Raw genomic sequence first — 23,249 nt, forward strand, 5'->3', positions numbered from 1 at the left:
GGAAAGAAAATAGAAAATGTTATTCCAGGAAGTCAGTATTTAAACAGTATATACTGTTTAAATACTGACTTCCTGGAATATTCTTCATTATTTATTTTCATGGCAATTTCTTCCTATGTTTTTTTGTTGTTGTTGTTGTTGTTGTTGTTTAATCACCGATACAAAAAAGGTCAAATATTTCAAAATCCTATTGTATGGTAATTATGCCTTTTAGAAAGTATGTAAAGTTTGTATATATGGTAGTATTTTCCCGCTTGCTGATTTTCTTGAATACATTTTTTACAGAAATGCATTAGAAATATTAAAAGCAAAGTAAAAAGTAAAACATCTAATGTGTTTAATTGTCATGAACAAATAAAAATTATGTCACACGATGCAAAAAAATAAATATTTTCTTCTCGCGTTATATAATATCTTGATTTTGGGGTGGAATATGAGTGTCTGTAGTGTAAATGATGAAGTTAATTCATCAATTAATTCACTTCTTTTCTTCTGTCTCTCTGTTTCTCTGTCAGGATGAAGGACTTCAACACTTTATCTCCACAAGACTTTAGCTGTGCTGCATATCACAGGAGGCGAGCGGTCCCGGGTTTACTGGGAAAATCACGGAGAGCTGGGAAAACTGGAACACAAAGGATTTTTTCTGCCAACTTTATTTTATTTTTATTTTTTTGCTTCAGGATGCTTTTTTGCATTTTGCAGAGACCAACATTTTTTTTTTTTTGACAAGATCGAGAAAAAAAACTTTATGAACACGTAATGCTCAAAGCATGCATAAACAAACATATATACAAATGCACACCTATTCTCGCCTTTACATGCACACATACAGAACTATTTTGAAATCCTCATGTAAATGCATTGATCTCTACACACACACACACACACACATACACACACACCAGCCTGCTGCCATTTTGGTTTTCGTGCCTACACTGGTATCGCGTGATCTGCGCTCTGGAAGAGAATCCAGGAATATCTACATGCATCATTCCTTAGAAAATAGGGACCAAAGGACTACACGCTTTTTAAAAGTATATAAATATATATATTTAACAAAAAAAAAAAACTCTTACCTTGTAGCTGCGAGTATAATGATTACTAATGTTAACAGTAGAAGAAAGTAAATCTGTAGGTGTGTGTCGAGCGGTCGGTGTAAAAAGACGGTCATGTGACCCTGGTTTTGCTCTGGTAGCTGTTTCTTGCACCGAGACGTAGATTAGAAAAGTAGAATAGAGTTGCTCATTTTTCATGTTTTCTATTTATTTTTATCAGAGAAGATAATACTTGAACTTGTAAAGAAGATGAAAAGGAAAATGTACAGATGAAAACGAACTCTTTCCTCGGCCTGCTGGGTAATACCGCTCGTCATGTTGTGCTCTTTCTCCATTCCACTAATCGAACGAGGAAACGTGTCGAAGTGTGTCCGACAGGAATCCCAGAAGCCTTTGTGTTCGAGCGACAATCCACAGTCATGATGATGGGATGTGGCGCGTGTTTTGCTTGGTCCTCGCATCAGATGTTCGGACTTTATGACACTTCGATAGCTACTGAAACTGCCAAATGACCCGAAGCGGTGATGTTTTTGATACCCCTTCACTTAATGAGATGTTTATTGGTCTGAAACGCACACGTTAAAGACGTTCATCTGTGCTGTAATCCTCCCTTCATCTGTGTTTGTACTAATATCGAAACAGATGGCTTAAGATATTAAGTCTTGTTTACTGAAAGGGTTTATTCTTAAAGTGCCCCATTATGCTTTTTGAAATATTCCCTTTAATGTGTATTAGAGCCGTTTGTGAATGTACAAGTTCCTACAAAGTTAAGTTGTCGATTCTGAACTGAAACGAGAACAAACCTACGTAAAAATAACTCATTAGCATAAGGCCAGCCTGTGGTGTTGATTGGCTGAGCAGCGCCTCTTAGCTCCGCCCATCTGAGACTGGAAGAGTTCGGCTTTTCTGAGATTGATACGGTGAAACCCACGCCATCGTTACTGTTCGTATCACTGAGAGTCAGATATGATAATGAGCCAATCACAGCAGAGCAGCTCTCAGAGAGGCGGAGCTTAGAGAGACTGAAGCGTTTCAGACACTGAGAGAAATGACGTGACGTGCAATTATGAGGAAATTAAAGTGTTAATGCGTGTGAACCCGTTCTAGGAGACGCCAAACCTTTAAAATAGTATAATAGGGCACTTAAAAATAAGAAAAGGATTCTGTTAGTGAGGTCAGAAAATGAATCTTGTTTTCCCTTTGAATTAAAGGGTTAGTTCACCCAAAAATCATCTTCGCAACACAAATTAAGATATTTAAGATATTAAGATCGCTCCTGCATACAGTCCATAGGCTTCTTGAGGGCCTCGAAAAGTCATTAAGACATCGTTAAAATAGTCCAAGTGACTACAGGGGCTCAATCTTAACTTTATCAAACGACGAGAACACTTTTTGTGCGCAAAAACAACAAAAATAACGACTTTATTTCAACTATTCGTTTATTTTTCCCTCTGCGCGAGTCAGGTTACTAGTTTAATAGCGTAAGCTTCTGTTATTGTACGTCACACGCATCACACACATGACCAGCGTCGGCCAATAGTGAGCCTTCGTGTGACGTAGCTTTACGCAATCACACTACGTTAACTGACTACAGGCTCATGGAGAAGGAAGTGAATAGTTGAAATAAACTCGTTATTTTTGTTGTTTTTGCGCACAAAATTGTTCTCGTCGTTTGATAAAGTTAAGATTGAGCCCCTGTAGTCACTTGGACTATTTTAACGATGTCTTTAATGACTTTTCGAGTCATTCCCTCAAGAAGCCTATGGACTAGTATGCAGGAGCGATCTTAATATCTTAAATATCTTAATTTGTGTTGCGAAGATGAACGAAGGTCTTACGGGGTTGGGACGAGTAAATACTGACAGAATTTTCATTTTTGGGTGAACTAACCCTTTAAGTGTGATGTTTTTGTGCAGTTTCACATTGATGATCAGGCCTTAAAAACAACAGTTATCCACCTCAGTCCCTCTTCCACGTGTAGATATGAAGAAATCAACATCATCCCCATTCTTCCTTCTCAAAGTCGATCTTTCTGAGAGTTCATCGTGAACATTTCTCAATGGGCAGGTCTTTATCTCGTCATCGACTGATGATTTGAGGAGAGAAATCCGGGTGTCAATGACCAAACCTGACCTCTTGACCTTAATGCCAGCATAAGAGACGTTGCTTTTATCCTTTAAAAAAGACAAAAGACGCTCCCTCCAGGATCCCAAAGGACCAAAACCATGCAAATCTGCCTTGCTGCCTGCCCTCGAGCGCTGACATCATCACTCCCGTGAGCGGTGAACAGGTATCGGCCTGCCCATGTGTGCGACTCATCAAACTCTCCCTTCAATCGTTCTGCTGCGGTATTCATGATTCGGATTGTTTTTTATCTCGCCGATCTCTAGTTTTAACCATTCTGTGCTGATAAAGCCGCTTGCTGGAAAACATTTATTAATCACAACAATTTGCACTAGTTATAGTTAAAAACCTGCCAATGTGTTTCTTGCGAAGGATGATCTGTATGATCATTTGTTTATGAATATATATATATATACAGTATATACACTGCATATTCTCATCTCAGAAACTCATTCTGGATTCATCATGGCCAGTCCTTCGTGAAACTGAGGCGAAAGCTTTAAGAAAGATTAGTTTGTAAGAGGAGGTTTAAGAAGTGCCAAATGTTCATTTCACGTTTGCTTACACACTACAAGAGAAAAGAAGATGTTCTTCCTCAGTGTTTCGCTCTCGTTCTCCAGCACAAACATCGAAACATTCTTAAATCTAGATACATTTACTGGAGAAGCGAAATGACTGAAGATATGTTATGATATAAAGATACAAAATGACTTGTTTTATGAAAAATGTTAAAAAATCATTTCGTTCCATCGTTTGACCAAATCATGCATACGTTATAATACGTTCCCTTGTTTTACTAAATCATGCGTACGTTATAATTCGTTTCCTCGTTTTACTAAATCGTGCGCACGTTATAATTCGTTCCCTCATTTTACTAAATCTTGCGCACGTTATAATTCGTTCCCTCGTTTTACTAAATCGTGCGCACGTTATAATTCGTTCCCTCCTTTTACTAAATCGTGCGCACGTTATAATTCGTTTCCTCGTTTTACTAAATCGTGCGCACGTTATAATTCGTTCCCTCCTTTTACTAAATCGTGCGCACGTTATAATTCGTTCCCTCCTTTTACTAAATCGTGCGCACGTTATAATTCGTTCCCTCCTTTTACTAAATCGTGCGCACGTTATAATTCGTTTCCTCGTTTTACTAAATCGTGCGCACGTTATAATTCGTTCCCTCGTTTTACTAAATCATGTGTACGTTATAATTCGTTCCCTCATTTTACTAAATCTTGCGCACGTTATAATTCGTTCCCTCGTTTTACTAAATCATGCGTACGTTATAATTCGTTCCCTCGTTTTACTAAATCATGCGTACGTTATAATCCGTTCCCTCGTTTTACTAAATCATGCGTACGTTATAAATCATTCCCTCGTTTTACTAAATCATGCATACGTTATAATCCGTTCGAATTATATTCGAATCCCTCGTTTTACTAAATCGTTCGCACATTATAATTCATTCCCTCGTTTTACTAAATTGTGCGTACGTTATAATTCGTTCCCTCGTTTTACTAAATAATGCGTACTTTATAATTCGTTTCCTCGTTTTATTAAATCTTGCGCACGTTATAATAATTTGTTTCTTCACACAAATCGAGGGAACAAGTTCATAAATTGTGGTCATGCTATATATATATATTTTTGTCCGCATGTCTTGTGCTTGAAAGCTTGTTTCCCTTTGAATTAAGGTCATTTTTTCTGCCTCGGTTAGCAGATACTTGTTCTTGTTTTAAGCAGAAACTATCTTCAGTCTTTTTGCTTTTCATGTAAATGTATCTCGATTTAAGAATGTTAGATACTAAAAACTACAGAGTAAGAAAACATTAAATGCACTGTTTTCATTTTGATCAAACCTGCTTGTGTTCCACGACCCTGTGATCAGAAATCGTTTATTAAAGCACAGTATTCGCATTACACATCATCCGTCGTGCGTCTAGTTTCACACGGCTCGCGTCTCCTGGAATGAAGATGCGGTGTTAGTGAGGTTTGTAAGAAGCGAGTGCCATATATCTGTACATGCTGAGTTTCCCAGTGTTAAGCCACGTGTCGTCTCACACACTGTTCCTCTTGTTTCAGTTCACTGAGGAGTTCCCGTTAGAGTTGGAGATTGAGTTCAATGGGAGGTGAAGGGTTTGTGAAAGTGAGTAAACGCCCTCAGAATCAGGATCTCTTTTCTCTGTCTCAGTGCCAACCCAGTTAAGAGTGAAGAACACAAAATCTATGAGGTCCAGTTCATCTGTGTGTGTGTGTGTGTGTAGCCTCTGTTCAATCGTATTTCTGTCATGCGCACGTCTGATCTGTGCATTTGCATTCGAGCTCTGGTGTTCGTTAAGGGGCCGTTTGGGGTTCATTAAGGGGTCCATTTCCAGCGGATGCCCACAGGGCTCGAGCGTTCCCGAAAATAGCTGAAGGAAGTCAAATCTAATCGACTAAAAGTCAAGAAATAATTAAAGGAACCTTTTTAGACAGGGGAAAATGAATGCTCCTCGTTTAATGATTTTACATTTGTTTGGTTTTTTTTGTGAAAGTAGTGAGATTAGCTTCATATCAAGCGGAAACGAGATTTTAGAGAGCGTTGGAAGGGCATGCAGACGCTACACCTGAAGACCACAGATCTTTATTAACTCTCAGGGCATCAGTCTCCATGATGTCATGGTTTGTGGATCCTCTCGGGCTCCTGACATGTCGTCCGACACAACTTAGAAACTGCACTCGTCTGAAACTCGCCGTCAGTTCATCTGATCCGTCTGATAGCAGTGCTGCAATTCATAGCAAAGCAAAAAAAAAAAGGCCGATTGTTTTTTATTGTCATGGTTTACATCAAGATAGCTAGCAAACCCTATAGAGACTTTGCTCTGTTAGCTTAGCTTCGTCCAGCGTGGTGTTAATATAATCTGAATAGATCGTAGCACAGGGTGGGGCTGTTTTATCAGGGCGGGGTTATAGTGAAGGGGCGGAGCTGTTTAATTGGGGTGGGGTTATGGTGAAGGGGTGGGGCTGTTTTATCAGGGTGGGGTTATGGTGAAGGGGCGGGGCTGTTTAATCAGGGCGGGGTTATAGTGAAGGGGCGGGGCTGTTTAATTGGGGCGGGATTATGGTGAAGGGGTGAGGCTGTTTTATCAGGGTGGGGTTATGGTGAAGGGGCGGGGCTGTTTAATCAGGGCGGGGTTATAGTGAAGGGGCGGGGCTGTTTAATTGGGGTGGGGTTATGGTGAAGGGGTGGGGCTGTTTTATCAGGGTGGGGTTATGGTGAAGGGGCAGGGCTGTTTAATCAGGGTGGGGTTATAGTGAAGGGGCGGAGCTGTTTAATTGGGGCAGAGTTATGGTGAAGGGGCAGGGCTGTTTAATTGGGGTGGGGTTATGGTGAAGGGGTGGGGCTGTTTTATCAGGGCGGGGTTATAGTGAAGGGGCGGGGCTGTTTAATTGGGGCGGGATTATGGTGAAGGGGTGAGGCTGTTTTATCAGGGCGGGGTTATAGTGAAGGAGCGGAGCTGTTTAATTGGGGTGGAGTTACGGTGAAGGGGCGGGGTGTTGTTTAATAAGGGCGGGGTTATAGTAAAGGGGTAGGCTGTTTAATTAGGGTGAGGTTTAAATGAAAGGGTGGGGTTATAGTAAGGGAGCAGGGATGTTTAGTGAAGGGACGTGGCTTGTTTAATCAGGGTGGGGTTATGGTGAAGGGTCGGGGCTGTTTTATCAGGGCGGGGTTATAATAAAGGGGCGTGGTTGTTTTATCAGGCACGTTTATGGTGAAGTAGCGGGGCTGTTTCATCAGGGTGGGATTATAGTAAAGGGGAGGGGTTATGGTGAAGGGGTGGGTCTATTTATTGGGGTGGGTAAAGGGTGAAGGGGCGGGGTTTTTTTGTTTAGGGGGGGCATCGGCTCTTGGGTACCTTTCGACTTTGCTCCCTGGTCATTTTGACTGATTTTTCTGTATTTATTCCAGGTTCAGTACTGAGCGTATCTAGATGAGATAGTTTTTAAGCTTTTCTACCCTTCCAGGAGTTACGTTGGCGTTTACATGAGCATATTCAGAGATTATGGATGTGCAAATGAATAGAGTTTTGTCCAGTAGGAGTTAAAGAGTGCAGGGAACGAGCTGTTAGTGTTTCAGTACACACTCAGTGTCAGTGGCTCATGTCTGTCATATCACACTGCAAAAATAATATGAAAGAGATAAGAAATTATGAGATTTTTTGCATTATTTTCATGACAGTTCTTACTCAAATTCTCATAACTGCGATGCAAAAAATCTGATTCTCATACCATGATGTGAAAACAGTCATTATATGTTATTTAAAAGAAATATTTTTACATCATACTAGTACTGTAGTGATATTTATATGTAATACCTCACATTTTCTTTTTGATTTCGTATCACTATTTGCACTCGATTACCATAAACTTATTATTTATCATTCAGAACACGTTCATTTTTTTTATTTTTGGATAGAAGTATCTGTGTGCTGCCTTTAATTTTTACTTCTAGAACAAGGGGGAATAAAGACAATTAATAATTAATATATTTCACTGAGTTTAAGAGAGGAATGTTGTACAAATTATTTATGAGGCGTATTGTTGAAAAAATATTTCTTGTGTTGTTAAGGCATATTACAAAAGTCTTTGCTTGAATTTATTTTATTTTGTTGAGGATGACTGAATCATCAGTGTCATTAAGTTTTAATTGTCATGACATCACTTCCTCCCTGGAGTGCTGGGACATTAAGAGTCATGTTTACTGTACATTAGAGAATGATGTCTGAGGCTCGATGTTCATCCACTGCAACCGTGTTTCTGTAACCAAAAAAAAAAAATGTTTTTCTTCTTTTTGGAAAAACTATTTGATACCAGATATTTGCCTTGAAACTGTATTCTAATAATTGCTTTCATATCTTATTTTTATGTCTTCTGTTTCTTCAGATGAAATGAACTAAGGAGGTTTTGAATGTGCTGGTCGCTTGTGTTTTGGTTCATCTGCTCATGATCATTAGCTTATGTTGCCGAGCCTTTACAGCCAATGAGGCGTCAAAACAGTCCTAACGAATATTAATGAGGGGGCGTTTTAATGCATAATCATCTCAAAGGAACATGTTCCAAATCCATGAAACAAAAATCAAATGAAACATGTTCAAAATGTGCTAAAAAGATACATGTTCCAAAAAATGAAACATGTAAAAAAATTGAAAAGTTCCAAAAAGTGAAACATGTAAAAAAAAAAAATATATGTTCCAAAAAGTGAAAACGGAAAAAAAATGAAATATGTTCAAAAAAATGAAACAATTTAATGTTCTAAATAATATGTAACATAAATAAATGTTCCAAAAACATGTTCACCAAAAATTTAACGTTTTCAAAAAATGAAACGTGTTCAAAAAAGAAACGTTTCAAAAAAGTGATATGTGTTCCAAAAAATGAAACGTGGAAAAAAAATGAAACATGTTAAAATGAAACATGTTTCAAAAATGTAATGTTCTAAATCCATGTGCTTAACATGTCCCCCAAAAAATTAAACATGTTCCAAAAAATGAAACGTTCCAAATCCATATGCTGTAATTTCTTGACTGGAACACAAATGGAACATTTTGAAGAGTCTTCATGCATTCTGTGTTGAACAGAAGAGAGTAATAATGATTTGTGAGTGTGATGACTTTCTAAATGAACTATTCCTGTGAGATGTGAATGAATAAGCACTTATGAAGTTGTTTTTAGTTTGTAGTTTCGTTGACGAACACGAGCAGCCGGACACAAAGCGTTTCCCCTCGAGACCATGACATTCACAGCTTCTTAAACTCTTTTCTGAAATTCTGTTCTGCTTTTCTAATCTGTAGTTCGATGCTTTGGCACTGGGGTCGATCCATTTCCACACAATCTCTTTTGAGTTGCAATGAAATGTCTTTGTAAGCTTTGAAAGGATCAGGTTTCCTTGAAGAGACGAGCCTCTGGCTGATGTAGTGTTGGCTCATGATCTCTGTAGCTCTAGACGGTTATATTCTGCTTCGACTCTAAATAAAGCACAGTCCTGTAGACCAGCTCGCGTCCTCTTCATTCCCGTTCACACACACTCCTTCACTCTCACGGACTAAATGTGTGATAATGGAGTTAAGCGCGTCTAAAAAGCTAATCGGATGAGAGGTTTCGGAGCAAATTGCTTAAGAAAGGGCAAATAATGAATAATTAATGGGATGGGCGTGCAGAGTGAATTAATTCAAATTAAATGTTTTTTTTTATTTTTCTGTACAAGAAAACTCTCGGCTCAATTATTACAACAGGGTATGATAATGCATATTTTAATGTTTGATAATGTGAAGCAGATTTGCACGTTTGGAGTGTCAGACTGAACTGCTTTATGAAGGTTTAATGTTATTAGAATCAACAGAACTGCTGGATCTCATTTATATGCCTTGATGATTGTAATTTTATACGAATAATTCATTTCTGTTGACAACTTTCCCCATATATACAGTAATGTGACTGTATTCACATCTCTGATATAATTACTCCAAACGTTTGACCTGTCGGGTAAGTTTAATGGCTAATTCTCCTTTGCAGTCCCAGTTGGAGAATCTGTGAGAGATTTATTAAATTACTGTGGTGTTTTTCTCAGGAGAAACATCTGCCTTGTCTTCTCATTTGCAACAGCGGAGATATGAAGACGTTCCTCGTCTGTGATATTCGTCTGTTCTCGGTGAGTGAGAGAGCTTGTAAATAAGCAGCACAAAAGATTTGATCGTATTATGTGTCACAAAAGCATAATCGATATCCAATCAGGAGAAATACGACACAGCGCATCGTCACGGGAACCTCTGTTGTCAGAGGTTACGTCTCCATAGCAACATGCCAGATGTGGCGGAGCCCGAGGGATTGATGTCAGTTTAGGACGCATCGATGAGAGAGACAGAGATAATTAAAACGAGGGATTAGAGGAAAACGAGGGATTAGAGGTGAACGAAGAACTTCAGTCCACAACACACAACTCCAGTGTGTTCCAAACATGTTTAGAAAAATGAAAAAAAAATGAAACGTTTTTAGAAAAATTAATAAAAGAAACGTTTAGAAAAATGAAAAAAAAATAATTGAGTCACAAATAATGAAAAAAAAATGTTCAGAAAATGAAAAAAATAACATGTTTAGAAAAAATGAAACGTTTAGAAAAATGAAAAAAAATTAAACATTTAGAAAAATGAAAAAAGAAACGTTTAGAAAAATTAAACATTAGAAAAATTAAACATTTAGAAAAATGAAAAAAATGAAACATTCGAAAAATGAATAAATGAAACATTTAGAAAAATGAAAAAATATAATTGAGTTACAAATAATGAAAAAAAAAAGTTTAGAAAATGAAAAAAAATAACATGTTTAGAAAAATGAAGAAAAAATGAAACGTTTAGAAAAATGAAAAAGATGAAACGTTTAGAAAAATGAAAAAAAATAAACATTTAGAAAAATGAAAAAAGAAACGTTTAGAAAAATTAAACATTAGAAAAATTAAACATTTAGAAAAATGAAAAAAATTAAACATTCGAAAAATGAATAAACGAAACGTTTAGAAAAATGAAAAAAAATAACATTTAGAAAAATGAATAAAAGAAACGTTTAGAAAAATGAATAAACGAAACGTTTAGAAAAATGAAAAAATTAAACATTTAGAAAAATGAATAAATGAAACATTTAGAAAAATGAAACTTTTAGAAAAACGAAAAAGGAAACGTTTAGAAAAATGAAACATGTTCTAAAAAATTACAAATGAAATGTTTAGAAAAATGATTTTTTTTACATGTTTAGAAAAAGGGAAAAAAATAAACCTGTTCCCAAAACAAATGAAAATTATATTGAATTAATGAATTAATATAATGAATTAAAAAAATGTTTAGAAAAATTGGAAAAAATTGAAACATTCCAAATGTTCTTAAACATGTTCAACATTCCAAATAATATTTTGAAATATTTAATTTAAAAAATGAAACATTCCAAATCCATGTGCTGTTATTTCTTGATTGGAACACAAATGGAACATTGGAACAGTCTTCATGCGCTCTGTGTTCAACAGAAGAGAGTAATAATGCTCTGTGAGTGTGATGATTATTCGTGATGTTTATGAGCGTCGATGAGAGTTGTGGATAGAGAGAGAGAGAGAGATAATTAAAACGAAGGATTCGAGGTGAACGAAGAACACACAACTCTAGTGTGTTTACATCATCACACACACACACAAGTCTCCAGAAGGGCAAACCAACAACTCTATTCATCTGCAGTTTTCTTCCCTTGTTCTCAGTGTGTTCTCTGTTGTGTAACTCCATATTCCCAGTGTGTGTGTGTGTGTGACTGTGTGTGTGTGTGACAATGTCAAGACAAACTTTGAATGTCAGCGTGACAAAACCATTTATAAAAGTTTAAAACAACTTTACTAAGATGTTCTCTAGATAGAAATAAAAATCTCCATTCTTCGAGTGTGTGTGTGTGTGTGTGTGTGTGTGTGTGTGTTCTCCAGTGATCATCCTGCTGAGTTTCTCTTTCTTCTGCTTCTCTCACGACCTTTAACATGAACTCACATTCACAACACGTTTCTCTTCCAGAACATCAGGAGTTATTATCATGTCCGTTCGACTCGTCAGTGGCCAACACTCGTATTGATGAACACCTTCCGATCTTCTGCTGACTATCAGTAACTGCAAACACACACACACACACACACACTCACTCTCACACACAAACACCCTCTCACACACACTCTCTCACACACACACACACGCACACACACACAGAACACACTCTCTGTCTCTCTCACACACTCTCTCTCTCACACACACTCTCTCCCTCACACACACACACACACACACACACTCTCTGGCGAGGCGGGGCAGGTGTTGCAGGTTTTGTCAGTGAGTTGCATCATCATGTTCCTCTGCTTCTGTTCCTCACACTCGTTCTCCTGATGCGGAGAGATGAGCGAGTCGCAGCGACTGTAGATTCAGTCGCGTGTGTGTGTGTGTGTGTGTGTGTGTGTGTGTGTGTAGATTCGGCAGCGCGGGGTTTCAGGACTTTTGCAGAAATTTGACTAAAAAGCAGATTTTCAAGAAACTTCAGTGCGCGAGAAATCAACACAAGTACATCTGACCATCAAATCCAGCAACAGCACACTTTCACATTTACATAAACGTGTGTGTGTGTGTGTGTGTGTGTGTGTGTGTGTGTGTGTGAAAGAGAGTGAGTGAGAGTGAGTGAGTGTGTATACGAGTGTGTGTATACGTGTGACAGAGTGTGTGTGTGTGTATATATACGAGTGTGTGTGAGTGTGTATGTGTGTATAAGTGTGAGAGTGTGTGTGTGTATGTACTGTATATGTGTGTGTGTGTGTGAGAGAGAGAGAGAGTGTGTATGAGTATATGGCGACAAACCACATGCTGATTGTTTACTCATGTCTGTTTAACTCTGTTTCTGACTTCATCACACAGACGCGAGTGTGTTCTGCACTGACGAGTGTGTGTTCTGCACTGACGAGTGTGTGTTCTGCACTGACGAGAGTGTGTTCTGCACTGAAACTAAGTGTGTTTTATTTCGCGCAGGTTTGTTCCGTTGCTCTCCAGGGCCTGTAACTTCATCGGTATCTTAGCAACCTGCTCGACGACAGAGATCAGAGAGGATGCTGATTAACCTGTTGCTATGACTACAGTGGAAGGCAATAACTCCACACACACTTTAACCCTTTCAGCGTCTGATTCGAACCGCAGATTAGAGAGAGTGAACCGCTGATGTTCGCATCACGTCTCGTTGATCGGCCTCTCTCAGCTCGTGTCGCGCGGTCGCCTGTGGATTCGGCGGCTTCGATGAAACTTATCTGCATTTAGTAAAGGAAAATCGAATACATTTTCGAAATATTTTTGTCCAAACATTTTTCCCAGAAGTCTTCGCTAAAGCATTATAAGCCATTAACCAAACCAAGCAGCCACGAGGAGAATCACAACATTAAAAACTTTGATTTGAAGCAAGAAAGTGTTCAGACAAAAATCTGCTTTAGTGAAAGAACTACAATCCCATGATGCATTGCGAACCACACAATCTAATATTTCAGTATTTTGAGAGCTTCTCGATTACCTCATCATTAGAGTGGGAGGAGCTAACAAGATCTTTTGGCGCTTTTTCCTTGTTTTGACTCTGATTGGTGGAATGTTCTGCAGTGCATCATGGGTAATGTAGTTTTTCACCTGTAATTCCCCTTTTAAACACGATTAAGCTACAATAACGCAGGCTGACGGCTTCAACAGAAGAAAACACCATCGATTAACAATCCCGCCGTTGTTGTTGTGAAAAATCAATTTCCCTACGGAGAAAATGGAGAGTTTTTGCTCCCGAAAGCAGAGCGTTGCGCTCCATAATTATTCTGCTGTTTATCTCACTGATGGCATTCAGGAGCACGGCCGTGTCTCATCTCTTGTTTGGAGCAGCAGGGGTTGTGTTTCTCACAGAAATCTGGAGAAGATGAAGGGAAATCCGTCTCGGCGAGCGGAGAACATTAAGAGATTTCAGCTAATGGACAAAACTGTCTGCCTTTTTTACCCGCTGCAATTACCAATCCAACACGCCGATTCATCAAGAGCTGTGCATACAGTAATTATAATAATGCCTCAACACATGCGTGTTCATAACTCTTCAATTACAGCAGGAGCCAATCACAGATCACCATCACTTTATCGATCTACATACAAAAGAGTTCATATATCATCAATGTTTTCGCTTTACTAGATTCTAATAGTGCTGCTGATAGTTCTTTTAAATGCAGATTTAGCATGTTGAATATACATATACACTACAAAGCAAGATGTTTGTGCTTAACAATACAGTAATATTGTGAAATATTAATGTAAATCAGCTGTTTTCTATGTCAATATATAAAGTGTAATTTATTCCATCATGTCTTTTTCACTCAAATTCAAATGAGCTTTATTGGCATGACTTATACAGCATTGCCAAAGCATTGGCCATTACATAGGCAATGAACAAATTATCAATAAATTAATCAGTAAACAGATGCATGAATACATTTATAAATCAAAATGACACAAAATAAACACAAAAATAACACTATCTCTCTCTCTAACCCCATCATGTCTTTTTAAATCTCTCTCTCTCTCTCTCTCTCTCTCTCTCGCCTCGGGCTGTTTGACAGGTTGATGTGAAGAGATGTAAATGCATTTCAGACTGTTTCTGAGATGCAATGCCTCATGTTTGCTGTGTGACGAGCGGTGTTCAGCGATAATGAAACCGTGTTTTCAGTCCTAATTCCCGATCCGCTGACAGTCTCCATCAGTTAACCGACACAAATGGGCAAAAACCTAAACAAGACATAATAAAAAGACATAATAGATGTGTTATTTTCTGAAACCTGCACACACTCATCTGAGCCTCTAAAACAATAATCCATCAAAACACGTGAGAGAATATGAATGATTCCTCTGAATGACATCATCAGATGTTAATGTATTGAGGCTGCTGTTTTAGGAGTTAACATCATGGACTGATAAAACTATTTCAAAAAAGTTTTATAATGATTTTTATGAGTTGGAATGTTTGTACTCTTAAAAAACCATTCATCGACATGAATATGTGACGTATTTTCACCTAAATTCTTCTATCAATTAAAAATAAAACGCTTCTAGTCAACGGCTTAATAACCACAAACAACCTGGACACGTGTTCATAAAGATGACTCTTAATTTTGATTAAAAACTGTTACGTAGGAGTATTAGCTTAAAGGAGTAGTTCACTTTTGAAAAAAACTTTTGCTGATAATTTACTCGCCCCCATGTCATCCAAGATGTCCATGTCTTTAAAGAAATTAAGGTTTTTGATGAAAACATTCCAGGATTTTCTCCATATAATGGACTTCAATGGGGACCAAACGGTTCAAGGTCCAAAAGACAGTTTCAGTGCAAACTACAAACTGTTCAAAGGGCTTTAAACGACTCCAGACGATGAATAAGGGTCTTATCAAGCGAAACGAGCGGCCATTTAATAATAAATAACAAAGTTTAAGTTTTATAAGCACAAATGCTCGCCTTGCTCTGTTCTGTGATGCGCGTTCGTGACTCTCCTGTTCGAACTCGTTCATCAAAATGAACGAATCTTTTTTTTAGTCATTTGGTAGATTCAACGAACGAAATGAATGAATTGACTCGGAAAAAGATTCGTAAAAGAAACTGCATCAGTGTGAAAATGGGATGTTGTTTTCCCCGTTCGGCTGCTTTATTAAAGTCGTGTAGTTTCAAATCCAGATCTGAACCACAGAAAAGAGCATCAGTGTCGTTTACATTAGTCTTTAACTCACGTGATGTGATTCGTGAATCACAGGCCCGTTTCTGTTCATCCGTTTCATTTTCCCATAAATCAACAGCAATGTTTCTCATTCCATATGAGATGTGATGTCTCTCTCTCTCTCTCTCTCTCTCTCTCTCTCTCTCTCTCTCTCGCTCTCTCTCTCTCTCATCTGGACCGACTGACCACGGAGCTGCCATGTGAAGAGGGGTCTGTATCTTGGCAACGCACCTAGCAACCACTTCTCGTAACCATGGATTATAACCTGTTGCCAAGGGAGACCGAGTTGGAGGATTGATTTTCAAGGATGAAATTGACAAGAGAAAAGAACTTACAAGAGAATTAGACTACGTAATAAAGACGAGTAGCACTGAAAAAAAAATGGTGAAGGATTAACAAATTTAATAACAAATTAAAAAATAAATAAATTTACGTCATACCTGCAGCAGTCTATAGCGCCCTCTATGGCATTACAGTAAAAAAAAAGCATGGAAAGCTGGAAACTTCAGTCAATGTATTTATATCTTGACTTCTGTCAATACAATGGTAAAGATCCACACACTCTTCTATTAATCCCCATAAACAGTGTATAAACAGTAGTATCTCATACTACAGTAGAGAATTTTGTTTGTAAAATTAAATAAATGCGCTTATTTGTGCACATGTGATCTGCTCAGACTTCCGCCCGTTTCGCGCGTGTTGATGTGAACAGTGATGCAACGGCGCCACCGTCTGGACAGGAGTGGAAACACAGCAACATCGCTCCTCGGTCAGATGAGCTTCATTTCTTCATAAACATCAGAGGAGAGGGTGAAACGGATCCACAGAGTCGAACCAGTGAGTCCTTTCTCAATCGCTGAGCTTTTAGAGGAGTGTGTGTGTTTGTTATGAAAGACAGCTATTGAGTGTTTTAGGTTTCACGCATGTTGTTCAGTTTTGTGACCACGTGGTGCCAGCAGAATCCACCGAATCATCTCTGGTTTTCTCACAACGTGTGATTGTGATTAATAAGTCAATGATCAATACAAAGACTCGTTGTAGAAATACATCAGATCTTAAAGTGAATTAGAAAAGAGGTAATTAGAGCCGGTGTTCTGTCGATTTTTGCTGCCTTGTCGAAAAATGCTACCGTAGCGCGAATTGATCACAGAATGCCGATTAAAGTCGTATGAAATACAATTCTAATACAATTCTAAGTTATGAGTAGCTACTGTATACTGTAGACTACTGTTTTTATTTTTAAAACGGTGTGAAAAGTAAAAATTATCATAAAATATTCATCTTTGACTTGTCAAAGTACACCTTTTCTTATAGTAACTGAAACTTTCAGTTATTCCTTTTCAGCTGGCTGACCGTACAAATATTCATATGGTAGTAAGCATTTTTTAAAGGGAAATTATACATTATAACAGGAAAATGTACCTAAATAAAAATAAATATGTAATAAATAAAATAAATAAAAACTGTGAGTCTGCACATGCGCATAACCGGTAAGTAGGAAATCTCGATGGGTATATGAATTGTCAGAACACCGGCAGTAATGCACTTTTAAGAGAATTTTGTTTTGTTAAACAGATTTATAACTGATATTTATTATGATCTTGACTTTAATGATCAAAGTTTCCTTTATGGTTCCTAAAATCATTTGTTTACAGGCACAACAGCACTCGTGTGTTTCTTTTATATGAAAACCAAACAGAATTTTGAAATAAAAAAGGGTAATAGCTACTTTTTACCTCACAATATTCTTACAATTGAAAGTTTGTATCTCACAAATCTTACTTTTTCTTAATATAAACTCAAACTCGAATTGTCCGATTAAAAAGTCCCAATTTTTAATTCTGCTTTATTATAGTATGTGCTAAATGGAAAAAATAAAAATGCATAATGCAATAAAATAGCAGCTCAAGCACATCCACTCTCTGTATATTCTGAATGCATTTCAGTTTTATACAATAAAATTCCGTTCCTAAAGCCTGCCTTGGACTGAGACGGATGAGAGGAGTTTGAGATGAACACTCCTCATGTAATAACTAACACCATCCTGTATGCATGCAAATGAGTGTTTATTTATTAAGATATGCGTGTTTATTATTCAGATGAACAGATCTTGCCGGAGTTCAGTCGTGTCCAGACCCCGCCCCTCATCTGAACCCTCATTTGAATAATTGGTGTTAATTGCTCACTTATGTGGAGAGGATCTGGCAGCCTCAGACCGCTGATGAACTACACGTCTCTGGTGCCATTAACTCACTAAACATCTCAACTCAAGTATCTGTTCACACACACACACACACACACAGTGACATCACATGCTGTGTGCTGGGAGAGACACTGACATTAAACTCAGTGAGCTTTAATGTTCGTCTGCCAACTGCAGGATCAGTCCAGTGTGTGTGTGTGTGTTTGCGCTCTGGATTGCAGTGTAAACGCAGATCTGTGTGTGTAACATCTGGAGGAGAGTCTGCTGTCGCTCGTCCATCATCTGATCTGTGCTCGTGTTCAGGCTCACTGTCCTGTGCTGATGGATTTTATTTGATTGCTCCTCTAATTGAGATGTCAGACGCAGCCGTGTGTGTGTGTGTGTGTGTGTGTGTGTGTGTGCATTAGCTGGCGTGTGTGTTAACCGTTATTTATGACCGTCATTAGGATGTTAAAGCGTCGTCCGTCCATGTTTCCCGCTCGTTCAGTGAAGCCTCATCACTTCATCTCTGTCATGATCGATTTTATAGATTTTCAAACAGAACGGTAAATAATGTGGACGTGCAGGAGGCCCACACACTCCAGACGGGGGATCCTTACATTTCTCTTATTCCTGAAATTCATTGTCTTGCTTTTTGATGATTTGATTTTCTTTTAACTCCACTTAAAGTCCCCCTGTGGTGAAACTCAAGCTGTTTATGTGTGTATGTGGTGTTTATAATGTGCTATAAGTTGATAAGTGGACTGAGTATTTCCTCCTTAAAACTGCAGTGAACCAAAGACAGTCTCAAAAACATTGTTTCTGACGTCACAAACCACCTTGTAACCAATCAGATCAACGTGTGATCATCAACCAGTGAGTGAGTGAGTGGAGGCGGGGCTTATTTGCATATTCATAAAACTGCGCATACTAAATTAGGGTGTCGGGTTACATTTGGGATATTATGGAATGACGTTTTTTTTTTTTTTTTTTTTTAAGGAAGAAACGTTTAAATATGTAATTTGGTGATGAAAGGTTTCAAGGGATACAATCATCGACTACAGGGCGACTTTAACAGTGGAAATGTAATAACTGAGATCTACTTAGTGACTCAAAAATGACCAGCAAGCACTAGATATTACTATGCTTTTTAGGAAATCATGATAATGTGCTTGAGATTTAGAAACGCACCATTGAAATTTCTTAGTTTTTGGACATTGAAGCACCTCTGAATACTGAGCCCGATCTCATGAAAGTTCATATATAGCACGAATGTTATTTCTCGTGCCATTTATACGCCAAAAACTGTTTTTGCGTGTATATGGTACGCATTTTTCGTGTGCATATGATGCGCACTTTTTGGTGTATAATACACCCCCCCCCCCCCATAGCATATGCACGCAAAAAACATTTTTGGCGTATAAATGGCACGAGAAATGACATTCGTGGTATAGATACGCATTTTCATGAGACTGTGTTGGGGTATTACAGCTAAAAAATGTGCCATCCGATATTATGATTTACCACAGTAGCCCTCAAACCGTATTCACTTTATAGCCCTTAATCCTGTAATTGTGGACAAATCTTATCTCATTTATTATAAATGTTATATCACTGTGTTCGATAAAGTTTTGTCTATCCATTTATGGTGTTTTTATTTATTTGGGTTTTTTTTTTTTTATTTCCTTCCAAAAGTACCGTATTTTCTATGTAAATTATGCTTATTTTTGTTTTATTTTTAATTAAATCATTCCAATAAGTTCTTGGAGCTAAAACCTAAAGATGAAGAGACTTTGCTGTCCTAGTGTCTTATTTTAGAATGCTCTAAATTACAGTTTTTTTCCCATTAATTTCCCATTTTTGACCCAAATACAAGATTATCGTGTGTTCAACTCGCATTGCATTGAAGTGCGTTGTATCAAAAATACGAGCCTCTGTTTACATTGAATGATTCTCTTTAATTTGCATCTGAGAAGTGTTTGAGCAGCTCCAGGTCTTGGTCGTGTGGCTCTATTGTCCTGTACGTTATTGCAAATCATCCGCGCTCAAAAGATATTCACCTCCACTGTCTTGTTTTCCCTCTTTCTCTTCCTTTCATCTACTTATCTTTCCATCCCTTGGTCCATTTGTGGGTCTATTCAGGCCTGTCCAGGGTCTAATCACTTTCATCATGGTTTCTATTAGAGCGACTGAATACAGAGTAATTAAAGTGGAGAACAGGAGAGAGAGAGAGAGAGAGAGTCATCCGTGACAGACAGACAGAACAAAAGCGCTGACGAACGAGATGCTTCACAGGTCAGAGCGACAGAAACGGTGTGTGTGTGTGTGTGTGTGTGTGTGTGTGTGTGTGTGTGTGTGTCCGCAGTGTTCCTGAAGGCTTCTCGTCTGAGAAGTTTGAAACCCTCTGGCCTGCTGAAGTTTATCCATGAAAAGCATTTTCCTCTGATTTCTGGCCTCATGCACAGTTCAGTTCAGTGAGTCATTGATTTACATTTCTGAAAGTTTTGATGCAATGATATATACACAGATATACAATCAAACCAAAATGTATTCAGACACCTTTAATATTTATATATGAAGAGTTCAGATGCCTCTAAATGCCATTTGAAATCTTCTTCTTTAATGATGATTTTTATCAAACTTGTATATTTAAGTTCAGTAATTTCACTTAACCCTTATGCTTCATTAGGGACATTTTTGGTCTTTTGCAGTTTAATTTCTTTGACCATTTTGGCTGTTTTAATGCAAATGGTATGAAATTTGGCAAAATTGTGACTTTTTGGATACATGTAAAAAATGTGATCCCATTTTGCAAAATATGTATAACACACACTGTGTAGATCAAATAGTAACACTCAGCACCATAAAGACCAAAAATGGCCCATTGAAACCCATTAAAACGTTGTTTAAATCTGAGGCTGTCAGTAATACATGAAACATGATTTTTGCACAAACATCCTTTCATTTTGAAGCAAAAGCATTATATTTGCATTATATAGTGTATTCCACCAGATGACGTCACTACATATTTATTCCCTATGGGTGGAAATGCACCTTATTTTAGGCAATAGGCAATGTTTAATAGGTGGCCATTTTTGGTCTCTAACGCGCTAAGTGGGATTTTTTGCAAAGTGGGACTGTGATAATCCAAATCTAAAGTTTTCTCTTTGCATTTAGTTTATTGAAAATAATTGAATTTTTGTGTTTTTTCCTCTTATACAAATCGATGGTTTCGCAAACAAAACTGGTAATTAAAGGGTTAAAATCCTGAAATTGAATACATTTTTGGTAGTTATGATGAGGACTGATGCTGGTTAAAAGATTTAACTTGGTAAAAGTGGAAAATAATAATAATATGTAATATTTTAGGCAATGTTTAATATGTGGCCATTTTTGGTCCTTAATGCACTCAACGGTGTTAAAAATCTAAGGGTTAAATAACAATTAATAGGTAATCTTCATTGCCATTTAAGTGAAATTACTGAACTTAAATACACAAGCTTGATAAAAATGATCATTCTAGAAGAAAATTTCAAATGGCACTTAGAGGCTTTTGCATCTGAACTCTTCATATATAGTATACGCATTGTCAAAAGCGTCAGTATACTGTATGGCACCCTAGGGTGAGAGCGCGTTGATTATTTTAGGAGACTGTATCTTTACATTCACAAACAGCTCTATCACATGCTGGATGAAAGATCATTTATTGAGAAATCATAATAGAGGCACTTTAAATGCGATAATATCAGCTGGATCAGAGCATCTGTAATGTTCATATCAATCACCCTGAAGATCAATCCTGCTGGAAAGCCAATCGTTTTCATTTTACATCGATCAATTATGTGTTGAAGCCGAACATGCGGTGGGAGGAATACAGCAGAACAAAGACTGCAGCTCAAACATCTAACGCTGCAAATCGCTCTGCAATCTTCCCCCTCTCTTCTTCATCTTCCTCCTCCTCCTCTTCTCCGACACAATGACGGCTCTCTCTGTTCTCTTCCACTCCTCTGCCGACGCTCCACAATAGGTGCTTATTTGGGAAGCACTTTGGATGGATCTGCAGTCTTGACAGGGTGCCATTATAGCGGCTGTGAGATTCGACACACACACACACACACACACACAGAGCCACTGCAAAGACTCACGGTCCACAGAAACTCCTTTATTAGAGGCCTGAACGCCACACATCTGACACCTCAATGCACTTTCAGTTTAAACGCTCACATGGTTTTTAGCCGCAGTGTGTGTGTGTGTGTGTGTGTGTGTGTGTGTGGATCTGACCATGCAAAAGCCGATGTTTTCCAGTACAAATATATAACATTTTACAATTAGCATCATTAGTTAACTTATTAACGTATTAGTTAATGTAGCAATGCATTTGCTACTGAATATCAGTTAGTAAAAATCCAGCTGTTCGTTGTTTGTTCATGTTAGTTCACAGTGCATTAACTAATGTTTGATTTTAATAATGTATCAGTAAATATTGAAATGAAGATGTGTTACCCAAATATCTAAACATTGAATGTTCAGACCCCACCGGCCCCTTGTTTTAAGCACAATCACACTTGATTTTGATGATGAATTTTAATGTTTAATGTAATCTGACAATGGAGTCAGACATTTTTTTCCCCTTTTGAATTTAATATTAATATATGAATATTTTTCTGACCCCACTGTCCGATCTCACAATTTCCCTTATTTTATGATGATGAATTTTTGTGTTTTTTTTTTCAGTAGGCAAGACATAATATCTTCAGTTTTATTGCTTTTTAAGTAAATGTATCTTGATTAAACATTTTTTTCAATATTTTAAATGGTAAACAACACAAAATACAAACACCAAGTGAACGTACTGCGAATAAAAAGAAAAATAAGATGTTCTTCCTGTCTTGTTTTGACTTAAAGTTCCCCAATTATGCTATTTTAAAGGATCCGCGTTTTCTAAAAAAGTCTCCTAAACAGGTTCACATTCATCAAAGTCAAAAACATGTTATTTTTCTCATAATATCGGCAGTTCTTTTGAACATGATTATTTTTCTGACCCCATTGGAAGATATTTTTCTTGTTAAAAGCAAAAACTCACTAAATGTTGATGCGTTTTTCAAAAATCAAGACTTGATATCGTTTTGCTTCTGAATGAATCTTGATTCAAGAACGTTTAGATATTTGTGCTGGAAAACAAGAGAAAGATACTGAGCAAGAGAAACAATGTGTGTGTGTGTGTGTGTGTGTGTGTGGATCAGCTGTGAAAAATAAAAGAGATGAGTTTTGAATTATAGCTTGTTCTCCGCGTCGGGACGGCCGGTCAATATCAGACAGAAAAGCGTTTCAAGGGTTCGGCTTTGTTTTGGTTCACCTCTGATTACCATCATAATCTAGCAAACGTTCTCTGCAGCACACACACACACACACACACACTGACTTTCTACCAGAGTTCGTATTGGCTGCAGATAAAGTCCTAATTGTTGGTGATATTAATATAGGCCTACATGTAAATGCATTGGGATTGGCTCTACTCATTGTCATAATCATACTCTAGATATAATACTACATGGAATAGATGTTCCATGTTCAATATC

The 23,249-nt window shown here is 37.7% G+C and overlaps 2 protein-coding genes across 9 annotated transcripts in view; both read left to right on the plus strand.

The window, feature by feature from the left end:
- The window catches only part of celf6 (CUGBP Elav-like family member 6), a 75,403-nt gene extending 74,613 nt beyond the window's left edge, over positions 1-790 (plus strand). For all 8 annotated transcript variants that reach the window (XR_016145415.1, XM_089116559.1, XM_089116560.1 and 5 more), the window contains one exon: positions 516-790. The gene's annotated coding sequence lies outside the window, so the exon portion shown is untranslated. The remainder of the gene's footprint in view (positions 1-515) is intronic.
- A 15,391-nt stretch (positions 791-16,181) lies between these two features.
- rpp25b (ribonuclease P/MRP subunit p25, b) overlaps positions 16,182-23,249 on the plus strand; it is a 29,670-nt gene continuing 22,602 nt past the window's right edge. Inside the window, exon 1 of the mRNA XM_039684322.2 lies at positions 16,182-16,325. The gene's annotated coding sequence lies outside the window, so the exon portion shown is untranslated. The remainder of the gene's footprint in view (positions 16,326-23,249) is intronic.

Source organism: Pimephales promelas, chromosome 10, assembly GCF_988280905.1.
Source record: "Pimephales promelas chromosome 10, fPimPro1.hap1.1, whole genome shotgun sequence".
NCBI classification, from domain to species: Eukaryota; Metazoa; Chordata; class Actinopteri; order Cypriniformes; family Leuciscidae; genus Pimephales; species Pimephales promelas.